The sequence below is a fragment of the Cupressus sempervirens genome, chromosome 7, assembly GCF_028749045.1.
Source record: "Cupressus sempervirens isolate cs-2001-9-10 chromosome 7, ASM2874904v1, whole genome shotgun sequence".
Classification (NCBI taxonomy): Eukaryota; Viridiplantae; Streptophyta; class Pinopsida; order Cupressales; family Cupressaceae; genus Cupressus; species Cupressus sempervirens.
In genome coordinates this window covers 688,691,298-688,711,297 of record NC_143124.1, presented here as the reverse complement: position 1 = coordinate 688,711,297, position 20,000 = coordinate 688,691,298, and positions in this window count along the sequence as shown.

Sequence of the window (20,000 nt, the reverse complement as noted above, 5' to 3'; positions counted from 1 at the left end):
TGAAGGGTGAAGGGCCGTGTGAGTCAAAAACATGGTTGGTTATGCGATTGGCAGGGGCATCACTGTGCACACGACCACCTCAATTATAAGGCCGCTCGAGGGCATCGTGTATAACAACACCCCCTCCGCACATTTATAGGTGATGAGAGCCCGCCCGCATACACGGACATGTCAAATATCTCTGGCAAATATCTCCTTTCCCAGCACAGCCTCGCTAACCGTTCCCTGTGACACATGATCTGCCAGCGCAGGTACAGAGAAGTTCCTACGGCTGAACACTCACACTAGCATTGTCGGACAAGCTTCAATCTCATGCACATGCACATACCAAAGAACTGGCACCGCGAGGGAACCACCCGTGAGCACCCACATCTCGGCAAAAAAGCATTCGTGCGATTTCTTCCCCTAGACAGACACGTTGGGCCTGAACTTGTCGGAGCATTGCAAAGACGAGCGCTCTGGTTCGCAGGAGCCTGAGAAGAACATCTCGTACGAAACTCGTTCCCCCAAAATGCTCGAATCACAAATGCTCTCAGCAGGGTCGTAATGCAAAGATGTACACCATGCACGCAATCGAGTAAGGACACTTAGAGACATCCATTTCCTAGGCATATGCCCCCTACACGCTTTTTGGTGCACCCCGTACAAACGGCCATACTTCGACAAGCCCTCCCAGAATTTTGCATTTGAAGAGAGAGATGAAACGCCTTGGGCTTTTTGTCCACACAATGCAAACACCGAACGCTCTCTTTAGGGGGGAGCTGAAGAAGAGTATCTCCCACAGAACCCACGAGCCGCAGCCGTTCGGATCGCACAGGGCAGGACAGGGCATGGAGAGTTTCCGCATCCAAACAAAAATTATCGGTAATACTCTACGCTTCTACTAGCCCAGATCACAAAGGCTGTCACAACAGTGCCATGCACTTCTGTAGGATGAGACAGTGAAGAGGCAAGCACGCACCAAGAACGCACTAGCGAATAAATTATGCGGCAACCAAACCTTTCGCCGGCCCCCCTCTCAATCCCAAGGCTCTACCGATCGGCAAAAAACTTAGGGTGGAGAGTGGACCCTTGATGAAATTAGGGACATCGAGCAATGCACCCATGCAACCATCTCTTTCCTTCTTGCCGTCCGGGCAGGATAAAAATGCAATGATAGAACGTGCCAATGAGACGGAGCCCTTGGCTACAAGATACAACTCCATACACACTCAGCAACAAGCGCATCTTAGAATCGAACACCAAATGTGTAGTGTGTTGCAAGCCGTGCAGACACCTACATATAGGGTATATCCATCAAAACAAAGCGACAAGTACTTCCCACTAGCTTTGCCATTGCGATTACCGAATGGGATAATACTCACCGCCACAGATTAATGACCATCATTACCGTCTCAGAATAGATACAAGCACATCGAGCTTCATCCGATCAGCTGGATGAATTTCACCTTGAAGGGGCCCAATCCAAAAGTTCTGAAGGTCATCTCCTGGAACTCTCAAGAACAAGGCCCATCTTACATGCAAACTCTGCTACTGTGCAAACATAGGTGCAATTAAAGAGAAATTGCAAGGCCGTCACAATGGCCCGAGGCCAATGCTCCGACTAAGGCAATTTTCTCTTGCAATCACCATGCCGCCATTCACAGAGAGATCTCCCCATTCACTTGTGACACGAACTCGCCCTTGAAAGGCCACTTTCCAAGGCATCCCCCAATGACACATTGGAATGACAACCGCTGTCGAACCATTTCCCAATGTTGTGCCGATTGAGTGGGCATAGATCCGCTAGATGAGGGCTCCCGTTTTAGATCGAGTTTTAAAATCACCAAGAAGACGCGGTGAGGGCTGGCAACCGCTGCCAAACCTTTTTCTGAAATTGCGCCAGCTGAGTGACTAGAAAACATGCTTTACGCGATAGGCACACAAAAAATTTTGCTAGAGCGCCAAGCACCCACCTCATGGCTAGAGACAAGGGCTCGCCATTAGATCAACTTGGAAATCGCTGAACAGATGCGCTGTAGAATGGCAACTGCTGCCAAGTCTCTTCCGTAGTTGCGTCGGTCGAGTGATCAAAGAAGGTGATCTAAGAGAGGGTCCAAGCGTAGGCATTCGTTGGGGGATTCGTGCCGATGGCATAAATTTATGCAATACCCGAGCAACACCGGACGGAGGTGCTAGACGAGGGCTCCCGTTTTAGATCGAGTTTTAAAATCACCGAGTAGATGCGGCGAGGGCTGGCAACCGCTGCCAAACCTTTTTCCGAAATTGTGCCATCTGAGTGACAAGAAAACATGATCTAAAGGAGAGTCCAGGAATAGCACCCTCGAGGGTGTGCTTCATGCCCCTCTAATTGATTCAACGTCGGCGTCCACCATTTCAAAATCCGACATATCCATCCGCCCTGACAGCAGCATTGAATCAATGAGGGGGGCACGGGAGAGGCTCACGGACACCACCTCTCCCCTTGTAGCCGCGATAGGCACGCAAAAAATTTTGCTAGAGTTCTAAGCACCCACCTCATGGCTAGAGACAAGGGCTCCCCATTAGATCAACTTCGAAATCGCTGAACAGACGCGCTGTAGAATGGCAACCGCTGCCAAGTCACTTTCGTAGTTGCGTCGGTCGAGTGATCGAAGAAGGTGATCTAAGAGAGGGTCCAAGCATAGGCATTCATTGGGGGATTCGCGCCGATGGAATAAATTTATGCAATACCCGAGCGAGAAACACCGGACGGAGGTGCTAGACGAGGGCTCCCATTTTAGATCGAGTTTTAAAATCACCGAGTAGACGCGGTGAGGGATGGCAACCGCTGCCAAACCTTTTTCCGAAATTGCGCCATCTGAGTGACAAGAATAAATGATCTAAAGGAGAGTCCAGGAATAGAACCCTCGAGGGTGGGCTTCATGCCCCTCTAATTGATTCAACGTCAGCGTCCACCATTTCAAAATCTGACATTTCCATCCGCCCTGATAGCGGTGTTGAATCAATGAGGGGGGGCACGGGAGAGGCTCGCGAGAACCACCTCTCCCATTGTAGCCGCGATAGGCACGCAGAAAATTTTGCTAGAGCGCCAAGCACCCACCTCATGGCTAGAGACAAGGGCTCACCATTAGATCAACTTCGAAATTGCTGAACAGACGTGCTGTAGAATGGCAACCGCTGCCAAGTCTCTTCCGTAGTTGGGTCGGTCGAGTGATCGTAGAAGGTGATCTAAGAGAGGGTCCAAGAGTAGGCATTCGTTGGGGGATTCACACCGATGGCATAAATTTATGCAATACCCGAGCAACACCGAACAGAGGTGCTAGACGAGGGCTCCCGTTTTAGATCGAGTTTTAAAATCACCGAGTAGACGCGGTGAGGGCTGGCAACTGCTGCCAAACCTTTTTCCAAATTTGTGCCATCTGAGTGACAAGAAAACATGATCGAAAGGAGAGTCAAGGAATAGCACCCTCGAGGGTGGGCTTCATGCCCCTCTAATTGATTCAACGTCGCCGTCCACCATTTCAAAATCTGACATATCCATCCGCCCTGACAGCGGCATTGAATCAATGAGGGGGGCATGGGAGAGGCTCGCGGAAACCACCTCTCCCCTTGTAGCCGCGATAGGCACGCAAAAAATTTTGCTAGAGCGCCAAGCACCCACCTCATGGCTAGAGACAAGGGCTCGCCATTAGATCAACTTCGAAATCGCTGAACAGACACGCTGTAGAATGGCAACCGCTGCCAAGTCTCTTCCGTAGTTGCATCGGTCGAGTGATCGAAGAAGGTGATCTAAGAGAGGGTCCAAGCGTAGGCATTCATTGGGGGATTCGTGCCGATGGCATAAATTTATGCAATACCCTAGCAACACCGAACGGAGGTGCTAAACGAGGGCTGCCATTTTAGATCGAGTTTTAAAATCACCGAGTAGACGCGGTGAGGGCTGGCAACCGCTGCCAAACCTTTTTCCGAAATTGCGCCATCTGAGTGACAAGAAAACATGATCTAAAGGAGAGTCCAGGAATAGCACCCTCGAGGGTGGGCTTCATGCCCCTCTAATTGATTCAACGTCGCCGTCCACCATTTCAAAATCTGACATATCCATCCGCCCTGACAGCGGCGTTGAATCAATGAGGGGGGCACGGGAGAGGCTCGTGACAACCACCTCTCCCCTTGTAGCCGCGAGAGGCACGCAAAAAATTTTGCTAGAGCACCAAGCACCCACCTCATGGCTAGAGACAAGGGCTCGCCATTAGATCAACTTCGAAATCGCTGAACAGACGCGCTGTAGAATGGCAACCGCTACCAAGTCTCTTCCGTAGTTGCGTCGGTCGAGTGATTGAAGAAGGTGATCTAAGAGAGGGTCCAAGCATAGGCATTCATTGGGGGATTCACGCTGATGGCATAAATTTATGCAATACCCGAGCAACACCAGACGGAGGTGCTAGACGAGGGCTCCCGTTTTAGATCGAGTTTTAAAATCACCGAGTAGACGCGGTGAGGGCTGGCAACCGCTGCCAAACCTTTTTCCGAAATTGCGCCATCTAAGTGACAAGAAAACATGATCTAAAGGAGAGTCCAGGAATAGAACCCTCGAGGGTGGGCTTCATGCCCCTCTAATTGATTCAACGTCGGCATCCACCGTTTCAAAATCTGACATATCCATCCGCCCTGACAGCGGTGTTGAGTCAATGAGGGGGGCACGGGAGAGGCTCGCGGACACCACCTCTCCCCTTGTAGCCGCGATAGGCACGCAAAATTTTTTTCTAGAGCGCCAAGCACCCACTTCATGGCTAGAGACAAGGGCTCGCCATTAGATCAACTTCGAAATCGCTGAACAGACACGCTGTAGAATGGCAACCGCTGCCAAGTCTCTTCCGTAGTTGCGTCAGTCGAGTGATCGAGGAAGGTGATCTAAGAGAGGGTCCAAGCGTAGGCATTCGTTGGGGGATTCGCGCCGATGGCATAAATTTATGCAATACCCAAGCAAGCAACACCGGACGAAGGTGCTAGACGAGGGCTCCCATTTTAGATCGAGTTTTAAAATCACCGAGTAGATGCGGTGAGGGCTGGCAACCGCTGCCAAACCTTTTTCCAAAATTGTGCCATCTGAGTGAGAAGAATACATGATCTAAAGGAGAGTCTAGGAATAGCACACTCGAGGGTGGGCTTCATGCCCCTCTAATTGATTCAACGTGGGCGTCCACCATTTCAAAATCTGACATATCCATCCGCCTTGACACCGGCGTTGAATCAATGAGGGGGGCACGGGAGAGGCTCGCGACAACCACCTCTCCTATATAAGCTATTAGTGCGAGGCTCGCTCTGCATTAGAAATTAGCGAACACAACGACATCCGCCTTAAAAATCCAAATCCTTTAAAATTCCTACCAAACAGCCATTCACGACCCAATTTTTTATGAGGTCGGCAGAGGAGCAAAAGATTGTCATCGGTTAGGAGACGTGAGTTCATGGAGCCAAGGGACTGAAATGGTCATCGAGCTCATCCGATCAACTTGATGAATTTCACCTTGAAGGGGCCCAATCCAAAAGTTCCGGAGGTCATCTCCTGGAACTCTCGAGAACAAGGCCCATCTTACATGCAAACTCTGCTACTGTGCAAACATAGGTTGCAATTAAGGAGAAATTGCGAGGCCGTCGCAATGGCCCGAGGCCAATGGCTCTGACTAAGTCAATTTTCTCTTGCAATCACCATGCCGCCGTTCACAGAGAGATCTCCCCATTCACTTGTGACGCGACGCACAATCCAAGGTCTAGACGCGATCTTGCCCTTGAAAGAAAGACCACTTTCCAAGACATCCCCCAATGACACATTGGAACGTCAACCGCTGTTGAACCACTCCCAATGTTGTGCCGATCGAGTTGGCACAGAGGCGACCTTAGGGAGCTCCCGCGTAGCAATCGGGATGTGCTTTCGTGCCCATCTCTCACAAAAACCAATGTTAGCTGTGGACAAATTTGGAATCCAAGGGCTCGCATCCATCGATATCGTCGACACTGAGTCTATATATTCAAAGGCCACGGAGAGGTTCCGATAAGAGAAGCTCCCCTGCTCGCTCGCACAAACATCCCAAATTCTAGACATAAGCTCCCACCCTTAGCATCGCTCTCCAGATCACCGCAATGACACATTGGAACGAAAAAACGCTGTCGAACAACTCCCAAAATTGTGGCAATGGAGTGAGAAAGAAGAGAAACTTTGGGAGCCGCGCATAGCAAACGGGCTGTGCTGCTGCTTCATTCTGCTCTTATATAGATCCAAAATGGTTGATTTCATTTGGAATCCGAGGCTGCATTCATCCTTGCTCAAACAAGCAATGGCTCTTCTAATCAAATGGCCACGGGGAGCTTCCGATAACAAAGGCTCCCTTGTCACTCGTGATGCATAGGCCAACTGCTAGACGACGGGTCGCCCTTCAGATCTCTGCCTAGGCAACCACCACAATGGCACCATTGGAATGACAACCGCTGCCGAACCGTTCTAAAAATTTTGTGCCAAAGAAGTTGTTGCGTACTGAACGACTCTGGGGAGAGAGCCCTCGCATAGAAAAATTTGGATGGCTTCACGGCCCTCCCAATAGAAACGATGCTGGTGCCAATATTCCAAAAATCCGAATAACGTGTCTTTCGCGAACACCAGCACTGATTTCTATTGGGGAGGGTCGCTGAGAACTTTTGTTGTCAAAGCTCCCATTTTAAGCCGCGATAGGCACACAAAAAATTGCTAGAGCCCCAAGCACCCACCTCATGGCTAGATAAGGGCTTGCCATTAGTAGATCAACTTCGAAATCGCTGAACAGACGTGCTGTGGAATGGCAACCGCTGCCAAGCCTCTTCCGTAATTGCGTCGGTCGAGTGATAGAAGAAGGTGATCTAAGAGAGAGTCCGAGGCTAGGGATTCGTTGGGGGATTTGCACTGATAGCAAAAAATTATGCAATACCCGAGCAACACTGGACGGAGGTGCTAGACGAGGGCTCCCGTTTTAGATCGAGTTTTAAAATCACCGAGTAGACGCGGTGAGGGCTGGCAACCGCTGCCAAACCTTTTTCCGAAATTGCGCCAGCTGAGTGACAGGAAAACATGATCTAAAGGAGAGTCCAGGAATAGCACCCTCGAGGGTGGGGCTTCATGCCCCTCTAATTGATTCAACGTCGCTGTCCACTGTTTCAAAATCCGACATATCCATCCGCCCTGACAGCGGCGTTGAATCAATGAGGGGGGCATAGGAGAGGCTCGCGGCAACAACCTCTCCCCTTGTAGCCATGTCAGGCACGCAAAAAAATTTTGCTAGAGCGCCAAGCACCCACCTCATGGCTAGAGACAAGGGCTCGCCATTAGATCAACTTCAAAATCACTGAACAGACGCGCTGTAGAATGGCAACCGCTGCCATGTCTCTTCTGCAGTTGCGTCAGTCGAGTGATCAAAGAAGGTGATCTAAGAGAGGGTCCAAGCGTAGGCATTTGTTGGGGCATTCGCGCCGATGGCAAAAATTTCTGCAATACCCGAGCAACACTGGACGGAGATGCTAGACGAGGGCTCCCGTTTTAGATCGAGTTTTAAAATCACCAAGTAGACGCGGTGAGGGCTGGCAACCGCTGCCAAACCTTTTTCCGAAATTGCGCCAGCTGATTTGACAAGAAAACATGATCTAAAGGAGAGTCCAGGAATAGCACCCTCGAGGGTGGGGCTTCATGCCCCTCTAATTGATTCAATGTCGGCGTCCACCGTTTCAAAATCTGACATATCCATCCGCCCTGACAGCGGTGTTGAATCAATGAGGGGGGCACGGGAGAGGCTCGCGGCAACCACCTCTCCCCTTGTAGCCACGATAGGCACGCAAAAAAATTTTGCTAGAGTGCCAAGCACCCACCTCATGGCTAGAGACAAGGGCTCGCCATTAGATCAACTTCGAAATCGCTGAACAGACGCGCTTTAGAATGGCAACCGCTGCCAAGTCTCTTCCGTAGTTGCGTCGGTCGAGTGATCCAAGAAGGTGATCTAAGAGAGGGTCCAAGCGTAGGCATTCTCGTTGGGGGATTCCCGCTGATGGCATAAATTTTTGCAATACCCGAGAAACACCGGACGGAGGTGCTAGACGAGGGCTCCCGTTTTAGATCAAGTTTTAAAATCACCAAGTAGACGCGGTGAGGGCTGGCAACCGCTGCCAAACCTTTTTCCGAAATTGCGCCAGCTGAGTTGACAAGAAAACATGATCTAAAGGAGAGTCCAGGAATAGCACCCTCGAGGGTGGGCTTCATGCCCCTCTAATTGATTCAATGTTGCCGTCCACCATTTCAAAATCTGACATATCCATCCGCCCTGACAGCAGCGTTGAATCAATGAGGGGGGCACGGGAGAGGCTCGCGGCAACCACCTCTCCCGTTGTAGCCGTGATAGGCATGCAAAAAATTTTGCTAGAGCGCCAAGCACCCACCTCATGGCTAGAGACAAGGGCTCGCCATTAGATCAACTTTGAAATCGCTGAACAGACGCGGTGTAGAATGGCAACCGCTGCCAAGTCTCTTCCGTAGTTGCATCGGTCGAGTGATCAAAGAAGGTGATCTAAGAGAGGGTCCAAGCATGTAGGCATTCGTTGGGGGATTCGCGCCGATGGCATAAATTTATGCAATACCCGAGCAACACCGGACGGAGGTGCTAGACGAGGGCTCCCATTTTAGATCGAGTTTTAAAATCACCAAGTAGACGCGGTGAGGGCTGGCAACCACTGCCAAACCTTTTTCCGAAATTGCACCAGCTGAGTGACAAGAAAACATGATCTAAAGGAGAGTCCAGGAATAGCACCCTCGAGGGTGGGCTTCATGCCCCTCTAATTGATTCAACGTCGGCGTCCACCATTTCAAAATCCAACATATCCATCCGCCCTGACAGCGGCGTTGAATCAATGAGGGGAGCACGGGAGAGGCTCGCAGCAACCACCTCTCCCATTGTAGCCATGATAGGCACGCAAAAAATTTTGCTAGAGCGCCAAGCACCCACCTCATGGCTAGAGACAAGGGCTCGCCATTAGATCAACTTCAAAATCACTGAACAGACGCGCTGTAGAATGGCAACTGCTGCCAAGTCTCTTCCGTAGTTTCGTCGGTCGACTGATCGAAGAAGGTGATCTAAGAGAGGGTCCAAGCATAGGCATTCATTGGGGGATTCGCGCCGATGGCATTAATTTATGCAATACCCGAGCAACACCGGATGGAGGTGCTAGACGAGGGCTCCCATTTTAGATCGAGTTTTAAAATCACCGAGTAGACGCGGTGAGGGCTGGCAACCGCTGCCAAACCTTTTTCCGAAATTGCGCCAGCTGAGTGACAAGAAAATGTGATCTAAAGGAGAGTCTAGGAATAGCACCCTCGAGGGTGGGCTTCATGCCCCTCTAATTGATTCAACGTCGGTGTCCACCGTTTCAAAATCTGACATATCCATCCGCCCTGACAGCGATGTTGAATCAATGAGGGGGGCACGGGAGAGGCTCGCGGCAACCACCTCTCCCATTGTAGCCGTGATAGGCACGCAAAAAATTTTGCTAGAGCGCCAAGCACCCACCTCATGGCTAGAGACAAGGGCTCACCATTAGATCAACTTTGAAATCGCTGAACAGACGCGCTGTAGAATGGCAACCGCTACCAAGTCTCTTCCGTAGTTGCGTCAGTCGAGTGATCGAAGAAGGTGATCTAAGAGAGTGTCCAAGCATAGGCATTCGTTGGGGGATTCACGCCGTTGGCATAATTTTATGCAATACCCGTGCAACACCGAACGGAGGTGCTAGGCGAGGGCTCCCGTTTTAGATCGAGTTTTAAAATCACCAAGTAGACGCGGTGAGGGATGGCAACCGCTGCCAAACCTTTTTCCGAAATTGCGCCAGCTGAGTGAGAAGAAAACATGATCTAAAGGAGAGTCGAGGAATAGCACATCCAGGGTGGGCTTCATGCCCCTCTAATTGATTCAACGTCGGCGTCCACCGTTTCAAAATCCGACATATCCATCCGCCTTGACATCGGCGTTGAATCAATGAGAGGGGCACGGGAGAGGCTCATGGCAACCACCTCTCCTATATAAGCTATTAGTGCGAGGCTCGCTCTACATTAGAAATTAGCAAACACACCGACATCCGCCTTAAAAATCCAAATCCTTTAAAATTCCTACCAAACAGCCATTCACGACCCAATTTTTTATGAGGTCGGCAGAGGAGCAAAAGATTGTCATCGGTTAGGAGATGTGAGTTCATGGAGCCGAGGGACTGAAATGGTCATCGAGCTCATCCGATCAACTGGATGAATTTCACCTTGAAGGGGCCCAATCCAAAAGTTTTGGAGGTCATCTCCTGGAACTCTCGAGAACAAGGCCCATCTTACATGCAAACTCTACTACTGCGCAAACATAGGTTGCAATTAAAGAGAAATTGCGAGGCTGTCACAATGGCCCGAGGCCAATGGCTCCGACTAAGTCAATTTTCTCTTGCAATCACCATGCCGCCGTTCACAGAGAGATCTCCCCATTCACTTGTGATGCGACGCACAATCCAAGTGCTAGACGCAAGCTCGCCCTTGAAAGAAAGACCACTTTCCAAGACATCCCCCATTCACTTGTGACATGACGCACAACCCAAGTGCTAGACGCGAGCTCGCCCTTGAAAGAAAGACCACTTTCCAAGACATCCCCTAATAACACATTGGAATGACAACCGCTGTCGAACCATTCCCAATGTTGTGCCGATCGAGTTGGCACAGAGGCGACCTTAGGGAGCTCCCGCGTAGCAATCGGGATGTGCTTTCATACCCATCTCTCACAAAAACCAATCTTAGCTGTGAACAAATTTCGCCGCAATGACACCATTGGAACGACGACCGCTGTTGAAAAACTCCCGCATTTGTGCCCCGATGGAGTGAGAAAGAATAGCAACTTTGGGGAGCCGCGCATCGCAAACGGGCTGCTGCTTCATTCCGCTCTTATATATAGATCCGATGTCGTTCATTTTGTTTGGAATCTGAGGCTGCATTCGTCCTTGCTCACACAAGCAATGGCTCTTCTCATCAAATGGTCACGGGGAGCTTCCGATTACAAAGGCTCCCTTGTCACCCGTGATCCGCAGCCCAACTGCTAGACGACGGCTCGCCCTTCAGATCGCTGCCCAGGCAACCACCACAACGGCACCATTGGAACGACAACCACTGCCGAACCATTCTGAATTTTTTTTGCCAAAGAAGTTGTTGCAAAGAGAACGAATCTGGGGAAAGAGCCCTCGCATAGCAAAATTGGGATGGCTCACGGCAGCTGGATGGGATTTGAATTCATGGAGCGAAGGGAGTGAAATGGTCATCGAGCTCATCCAATCAACTAGATGAATTTCACCTTGAAGGGGCCCAATCCAAAAGTTCTGGAGGTCATCTCCTGGAACTATCAAGAACAAAGGCCAATCTTACATGCAAACTCTGTTACTGTGCAAACATAGGTTGCAATTATAGTGAAATTGCAAGGCCGTCACAATGGCCCGAGGCCAATGCTCCGACTACTAAGTCAATTTTCTCTTGCAATCACCATGCCGCCGTTCACAGAGAGATCTCCCCATTCACTTGTGACGACGCACAATCCTAGTGCTAGACGCGATCTAGCCCTAGAAAGGCCGCGTTCCAAGACATCCTGATGACACATTGGAATGACAACTGCTGTCGGACCATTCCCAATGTTGTGCCGATCGACTTGGCATAGAGGCGATCTTAGGGAGCTCCCGCGAATCGATCGGGAAGTGCTTTCATACCCATCTCTCACAAAAACCAATGTTAGCTGGCTGAACAATTTTAGAAGCCAAGGCTCGTATCCATCGATATCGTCGGCACTGGGTCTATATTCAAAGGCCACGGAGAGGTTTCAATAAGAGAAGCTCCCCTGCTCTCTTGCACAAACATCCCCAAATGCTAGGCGCAAGCTCCGGCCCTTAGCATCGCTCTCCAGATCACCGCAATGACACATTGGAATGACAACCGCTGTCGAACAACTCCTGAATTTGTGCCGATGGAGTGAGAAAGAAGAGTTAGATCGGGTCAACAAAAACGGATAAGCCAGATCGGGTCGGCCAGCATGGCTCGGCCACCATTTTTCACCGAGAGCTTTCGATATTAAAGCTCCCATGTAGCAGCGATAAGTACACCATGACAAAATTGCTAGAGCGCCGAGCACCCATAGCAAATTGCCATTATACCAAGCAATGCCGGAGTGCTAAACAAGGGCTCATGTTTAGATCAAGTTTTAAAATCACCAAAAAGACACACCATGGATTGGCAACCACTTCCTCACCTTTTCCAAAATTGAGTCATCAGAAAACATGATCTAAAGGAGAGCCGAGGAAAAGCACTGAGATCACTTCATGCCCCTTTCATTCATTCAACATCAGCATACACCGTTTGAAAAGCCAACAAGCTAATCCGCCTAGACACCAATGTTGAATCAATGAAAGGGGCATGGGAGAGGCTCGCGGCAACAACCTCTCCTATATAAGCTATTAGTACGAGGCTCGCTCTGCATTAGAAATCTGCGATAGCACGGACAAAAACCTTAAAAATCCAATTCAATGAAAAATGTGACCAAACAGCCATCCACGACACCATTTTTGGAGCTCGCCCAGATCAGCTCGGCCAGAATGGCTCGCCCAGATCGGCTCGGCCAGCATGGTGACTTGCTGACTCGGTGAGAGTACTTCGAACTGTCAAGAACAAAGGCCAATCTAACATGCAAACTCTGCTACTGCGCAAACATAGCTTGCAATTATAGAGAAATTGCAAGGCCGTCACAATGGCCCGAGGCCAATGCTCCGACTAATAAGTCGATTTTCTCTTGCAATCGCCATGCTGCCATTCACAGAGAGATCTCCCCATTCACTTGTGATGATGCACAATCCAAGTGCTAGACGCGAGCTCGCCCTTGAAAGGCCACATTCCAAGACATCCTGATGACACATTGGAATGACAACCGTGGTCGAACCATTCCCAATGTTGTGCCGATCGAGTTGGCACAGAGGCGATCTTAGGGAACTCCTGCGTATCAATCGGGAAGTGCTTTCGTACCCATCTCTCACAAAAACCAATGTTAGCTGAACAATTTTATAATCCAAGGCTCGTATCCATCGATATCGTCGGCACTGGGTCTATATTCAAAGGCCACAGAGAGGTTCCGATAAGAGAAGCTCCCCTGCTCGCTTGCACAAACATCCCCAAATGCTAGACGCAGGCTCCCGCACTTAGCATCGCTCTCCAGATCACCGCAATGACACACATTGGAACGACAACCACTGTCGAACAACTCCCAAATTTGTGCCGATGGAGTGAGAAATGAGAGCCAGATCGGGTCGACAAAAATGGCTAAGCCAGATCGGGTCCGCCAGCATGGCTCGACCACCATTTTTCGCCGAGAGCTTTCAATATTAAAGCTCCCATGTAGCCTCGATAAGTACACCATGACAAATTGCTAGAGCGCCGAGCACCCATAGCAAATTGCCATTATACCAAGCAACGCCGGAGTGCTAGACAAAGGCTCACATTTAGATCAAGTTTTAAAACCACCAAAAACACATGCCATGGATCGGCAACCGCTGCCTCACCTTTTCCAAAATTGAGTCATCGGAAAACATGATCTAAAGGAGAGCCGAGGAAAAGCACTGAGATCGCTTCATGCCCCTTTCATTCATTCAACATCAGCATACACCGTTTGAAAAGCCAACAATCCGATCTGCCTAGACACCAATGTTGAATCAATGAAAGGGGCATGGGAGAGGCTCGCAGCAACAACCTCTCCTATATAAGCTATTAGTGCGAGGCTCGCTCTGCATTAGAAATCTGCGATAGCGCGGACAACTCCCTTAAAAATCCAATTCAATGAAAAATGTGACCAAACAGCCATCCACGATACCGTTTTTGGAGCTCGCCCAGATCGGCTCGGCCAGAATGGCTCGCCCAGATCGGCTCGGCCAGCATGGTTCACCCAGCCTTGGTGAGAGTACTTCGAACTATCAAGAACAAAGGCCAATCTAACATGCAAACTCTGCTACTACGCAAACATAGGTTGCAATTATAGAGAAATTGCAAGGCCGTCACAATGGCCCGAGGCCAATGCTCCGACTACTAAGTCAATTTTCGCTTGCAATCGCCATGCTGCCGTTCACAGAGAGATCTCCCCAATCACTTGTGAGGACGCACAATCCAAGTGCTAGACGCGAGCTCACCCTTGAAAGGCTGTGTTCCAAGACATCTCGATGACACATTGGAACAAAAACCACTGTCAAACCATTCCCAATGTTGTGCCGATCGAGTTGGCACAGAGGCAACCAAACAGCCATCCACGACACCGTTTTTGGAGCTCGGCCAGATCGGCTCGGCCAGAACGGCTCGCCCAGATCATCTCGGCCAGCATGGCTCGGCCAGAACAGCTTGGCCAACATGATTCGGCCAGAACGGCTCGCCCAGATCGGCTCGGCCAGCATGGCTCGGCCAGAACGGCTCGCCCAGATTGGCTCGCCCAGAACGGCTCGGCCAGAACGGCTCACCCAGATCGGCTCGGCCAGCATGGCTCAGCCAAAACGGCTCGCCCAGATCGGCTCGCCCAGAATGGCTCGCCCAGATCAGCTCGGACAGCATGGCTCACCCAGCCTTGGTGAGAGTACTTGGAACCGTCAAGAACAAAGCCCAATCATACATGTAAACTCTGCTACTACGCAAACATAGGTTGCAATTATAGAGAAATTGCAAGGCCGTCACAATGGCCCGAGGCCAATGCTCTGACTACTAAGTCAATTTTCTCTTGCAATCGCCATGCCGCATTTCACAAAGAGATCTCCCCATTCACTTGTGATGAAGCACAATCCAAGTGCTAGACGCGAGCTCACCCTTGGAAGGCCGCGTTCCAAGACATCCTGATGATACATTGGAACAACAACCGCTGTCGAACCATTCCCAATGTTGTGCCGATCGAGTTGGCACAGAGGCGACCAAACAGCCATCCATGACACTGTTTTTGGAGCTCAGCCAGATCGGCTCGGCCAGAACGGCTCGCCCAGATCGGCTCAGCCAGCATGGCTCAGCCAGAACAGCTCGCCCAGATCGGCTCGGGCAGCATGGCTCGGCCACAACGGCTCGCCCAGATCGGCTTGGCCAGAACGGGTCGCCCAGATCGGCTCGGCCAGAATGGCTCGCCCAGATCGACTCGGCCAGCATGGCTTGCCTAGAACGGCTCGGCAGGATCGGGTTGGCCAGAATGGCTCACCCAGATTGGCTCGGCCAGCATGGCTCGGCCAGAAGGGCTCGGCCAGATCGGGATGATGACTTGATGAACGGACTTAGAGATTTGACTTGGTGGGCCGACCTGGCGGGGTGACTTGATGAACGCACTTGAAGGGTCGACTTGGTGGGGTGACTCTATGAACGGACCTAAAGAGTTGACTTGGTGAGAGTACTTGGTGGGGTGACTCGATGAAAGGACTTAAAGAGTCGACTTGGTGAGAGTACTTGGTGGGGCGACTTGATGAATGCACTTGAAGAATCGACTTGGTTAGAGTACTTGGTGGGGTGACTTGATGAACAGACTCAAAGAGTCGACTTGGTGAGAGTACCTGGTGGCTCGACTTGATGAGCAGACTTAAAGAGTCAACTTGGTGAGAGTACTTGGTGGGGTGAACTAATGAACGAACATAAAGAGTTGGCTTGGTGGGAGTACTTGGTGGGCCGACCTGGTGGGGTGACTTTATGGACGGACTTAAAGAGTCGACTTGGTTAGATTACTTGTTCTGGTGACTTGATGAACAGACTTCGAGAGTTGACTTGGTGGGGTGACTTGATGAAAGGACTTAAAGGGTCGACTTGGTGAGAGTACTTCGCGGGGCGACTTGATGAACGGACTTAAAGGGTCGACTTGGCGGGGTGACTTGATGAACGGACCTAAAGAGTTGACTTGGTGAGAGTACTTGGCGGGGTGAACTGATGAACGGACTTAAAGAGTCGACTTGGTGGGAGTACTTGGTGGGCCGACTTGATGAACGGACTTATAGAGTCGACTTGGTGAGAGTAGTTGTTCTGGTGACTTGATGAACGGACTTAAAGAGTCGGCTTGGCGGGGTGACTTGATGAAAGGACTTAAAGAGTCGACTTGGTGGGGTGACTCGATGAACGAACTTAGAGGGTCGACTTTGCGGGGTGACTTGATGAATGGACCTAAAGAGTTGACTTGGTGAGAGTACTTGATGGGGTGACCCGATGAACAGACTTAGAGAGTCGACTTGGTGAGAGTCCTTGGTGGGCCGACCTAGTTGGGTGACTTCGTGAACTGACTTAAAGAGTCGACTTGGTGGGAGTACTTGGTGGGGTGACTTGATGAACAGACTTCAAGGGTCGACTTGGCGAGGTGACTTGATGAACGGTCCTAAAGAGTTGACTTGGTGAGAGTACTTGGTGTGGTGACTTGATGAAAAGACTTAAAGAGTCGAATTGGTGAGAGTACTTGGTGGGGTGACTTGATGAACGCACTTGAAGGGTCGACTTGGTGGGGTGACTTTATGAACGGACCTAAAGAGTTGATGTGGTGAGAGTGCTTGGTGGGGTGACTTGATGAACATAGTTAAAGAGTCGACTTGGTGAGAGTAGTTGGTCGGGTGACTTGATGAACGCACTTGAAGAATCGACTTGGTTAGAGTACTTGGTGGGGTGACTTGATGAACGAACTTAAAGATTCGACTTGGTGGGCCGACCTGGCGGGGTGACATGATGAACAGACTTAGAGAGTCGACTTGGTGAGAGTACTTGGTGGGCCGACCTGGCCAGGCAACTTGATGAACAAACTTAAAGAGTTGACTTGGTGAGAGTACCCGGTGGGCTGACCTGGTCACGTGACTTATTGAACGGACTTAAAGAGTCGACTTGGTGGGCCGACTTGGCCGGGTGACTTGATGAACGAACTTAAAGGGTCGACTTGGTGGGTCTAACTAGCGGGGTGACTTGGTGAGAGTACTTGGTGGGCTGACCTGGCAGGGTGACTTGATGAACAAACTTAGAGAGTCGACTTTGTGAGACTACTTGGTGGGTCGAACTGGCGGGGTGACTTGATGAACGAACTTAAAGAGTCGACCTGGTGAGAGAACTTGGTGGGCCGAGCTGGCGGGGTGAATTGATGAACGAACCTAAAGAGTCGACTTTGTGAGAGTACTTGGTGGGCCGACCTGGCGGGGTGAGTTGATGACCAAACTTAAAGGGTCGACTTGGTGAGAGTACTTGGTGGGCTGACCTGGCGGGGCGACTTGATGAACGAACTTAAAGAGTCAACTTGGTGAGAGTACTCGGTGGGGTGACCTAATGAACAAACCTAAAGAGTTGACCTGGTGAGAGTACTTGGTGGGCCGACCTGGCAGGGTGACTTGGTGAGCAAACTTAAAGAGTCGACTTGGTGAGAGTAGTTGGTGGGCTGACCTGGCGGGGTGACTTGATGAACAAACTTAAAGAGTCGACCTGGTGGGCCGACTTGGCAGAGTGACTTCATGAACGAACTTAAAGAGTCCACTCGATGGGCCAACTTGGCGGGGTGAATTGATGAACGAACTTAAAGAGTCGACTTGGAGAGAGTAATTTGTGGGCTGACCTGGCGGGGTGACTTGATGAATGAACTTAAAGAGTCAACTTGGTGGGGTGACTTGATGAACGCACTTGAAGGGTCGACTTGGTGGGGTGACTCTATGAACGGACCTAAAGAGTTGAGTTGGTGAGAGTACTTGGTTGGGTGACTCGATGAAAGGACTTAAAGAGTCGACTTGGTGAGAATACTTGGTGGCTCGACTTTATGAGCAGACTTAAAGAGTCCACTTGGTGAGAGTGGGCCTAACGGGGTGATGTGGTGAGTGGGCCTAACGGGGCGAGTTGGTGGGGTGACTTGGCGAGTGATATTAGAGAGCCGACGTGGTGAGGCGACTCGATGAGTTGGTTCGTTGAGATGACATGGTGAGCTGACTTGGCGAGTCGACCCGGCGAGCGAACTTAAAGAGTTGACTTGGCAATGTACTCGAGTCGACTTGGTGAGGCAACCCGGCGAGCGGGCTCAAAGAGTCACCATGGTGAGGCAACTCATTGAGTCAACATGGTGAGGCGACTCATGGTGAGGAGCTATCCTTGAGGCGACTTGGTGGGCGTACTTGATTAGACAACTTGGTGAGCCGACCTGACGAGCTGACACGGTGAGCAGGCTTAAAGAGGCGACGACTTGGTGGGGTAACTCGGCAAGCCAACTTATCGAGGCGAGATGGTGAGTCAACTTGGTGAGCTGACTTGGTGAGCGCACTTAAAGAGTCAACTTCGTGAGGTGACTCGGTGAGTTAGCCCGCTGATGCGACTTGGGCGGGCCGACCTGGCGAACGAACTTAAAGAGGCGACTTGGGCAGGCTGACCTGGCGAGCGAACTTAAAGAGTTGACTTGGCAACGTACTTGAACAACCGACTTGGTGAGCTGACATGGTGAGTGGGCTTAGAGAAGCAACTCGGCGGGGTGACTTGATGAATGGACTTAAAGGGTCGACTTGGTGGGGTGACTTGATGAACGGACCTAAAGAGTTGACTTGGTGAGAGTACTTGGTGGGGTGAACTAATGAACGGACTTAAAGAGTCGACTTGGTGGGAGTACTTGGTGGGCCGACTTGATGAACGGACTTATAGAGTCGACTTGGTGAGAGTAGTTGTTCTGGTGACTTGATGAACGGACTTAAAGAGTCGGCTTGGTGGGGTGACTTGATGAAAGGACTTAAACAGTCGACTTGGTCAGGTGACTCGATGAACGAACTTAGAGGGTCGACTTTGCGGGGTGACTTGATGAACGGACCTAAAGAGTTGACTTGGTGAGAGTACTTGGTTGGGTGACTCGATGAAAGGACTTAAAGAGTCGACTTGGTGAGAGTACTTGGTGGCTCAACTTTATGAGCAGACTTAAAGAGTCCACTTGGTGAGAGTGGGCCTAACGGGGCGATGTGGTGAGTGGGCCTAACGGGGTGAGTTGGTGGGGCAACTTGGCGAGTGGTATTAGAGAGCCGACGTGGTGAGGCGACTCAGCGAGTTGGTTCGTTGAGATGACATGGTGAGCTGACTTGGCGAGTTGACCTGGCGAGCGAACTTAAAGAGTCAACTTGGCAACGTACTCGAGTCAACTTGGTGAGGCGACCCGGCGAGCGGGCTCAAAGAGTCAACATGGTGAGGCGACTCATTGAGTCAACATGGTGAGGAGCTATCCTTGAGGTGACTTGGTGGGCCTACTTGATTAGTCGACTTGGTGAGCCGACTTGACGAGCTGACACGGTGAGCGGGCTTAAAGAGGCAACAACTTGGTGGGGTAACTCGGCAAGCCAACTTATCAAGGCGAGATGGTGAGTCGACTTGGTGAGCTGACTTGGTGAGCGCACTTAAAGAGTCAACTTTGTGAGGTGACTCGGCGAGTTAGCCCGCTGATGCGACTTGGGCGGGCCGACCTGGCGAACGAACTTAAAGAGGCGACTTGGGCGGGCTGACCTGGCGAGCGAACTTAAAGAGTTGACTTGGCAACGTACTTGAACAATCGACTTGGTGAGCTAACATGGTGAGTGGGCTCCGCTGATGCGACTTGCGCAGGCTGACTTGGCGAACGAACTTAAAGAGGCGACTTGGGCGGGCTGACCTGGTGAGCGAACTTAAAGAGTTGACTTGGTGAGCTGACATGGTCAGTGGGCTTAGAGAAGCAACTCGGCGGGGCGACTTGGCGATCACACCTGCTGGGGCAAGGTGGTAAAATGACTAGGTGATTCAACTTGGTGAGCTGACTTAGGGAGCTGATTTGGTGAGCGAACTTAAGGGGTCGACTTGGTGAGGCAACCTGAATAGTCGACTCGGTGAGGTGACTTGGGGAGCCGACATGGTGAGCGGTCTTAAAGAAGAGGCGACCTGGTGGGGCAACCTGGTGAGGCAAGATGGTAAGTCATCTTGGTGAGCCGGCTTGACG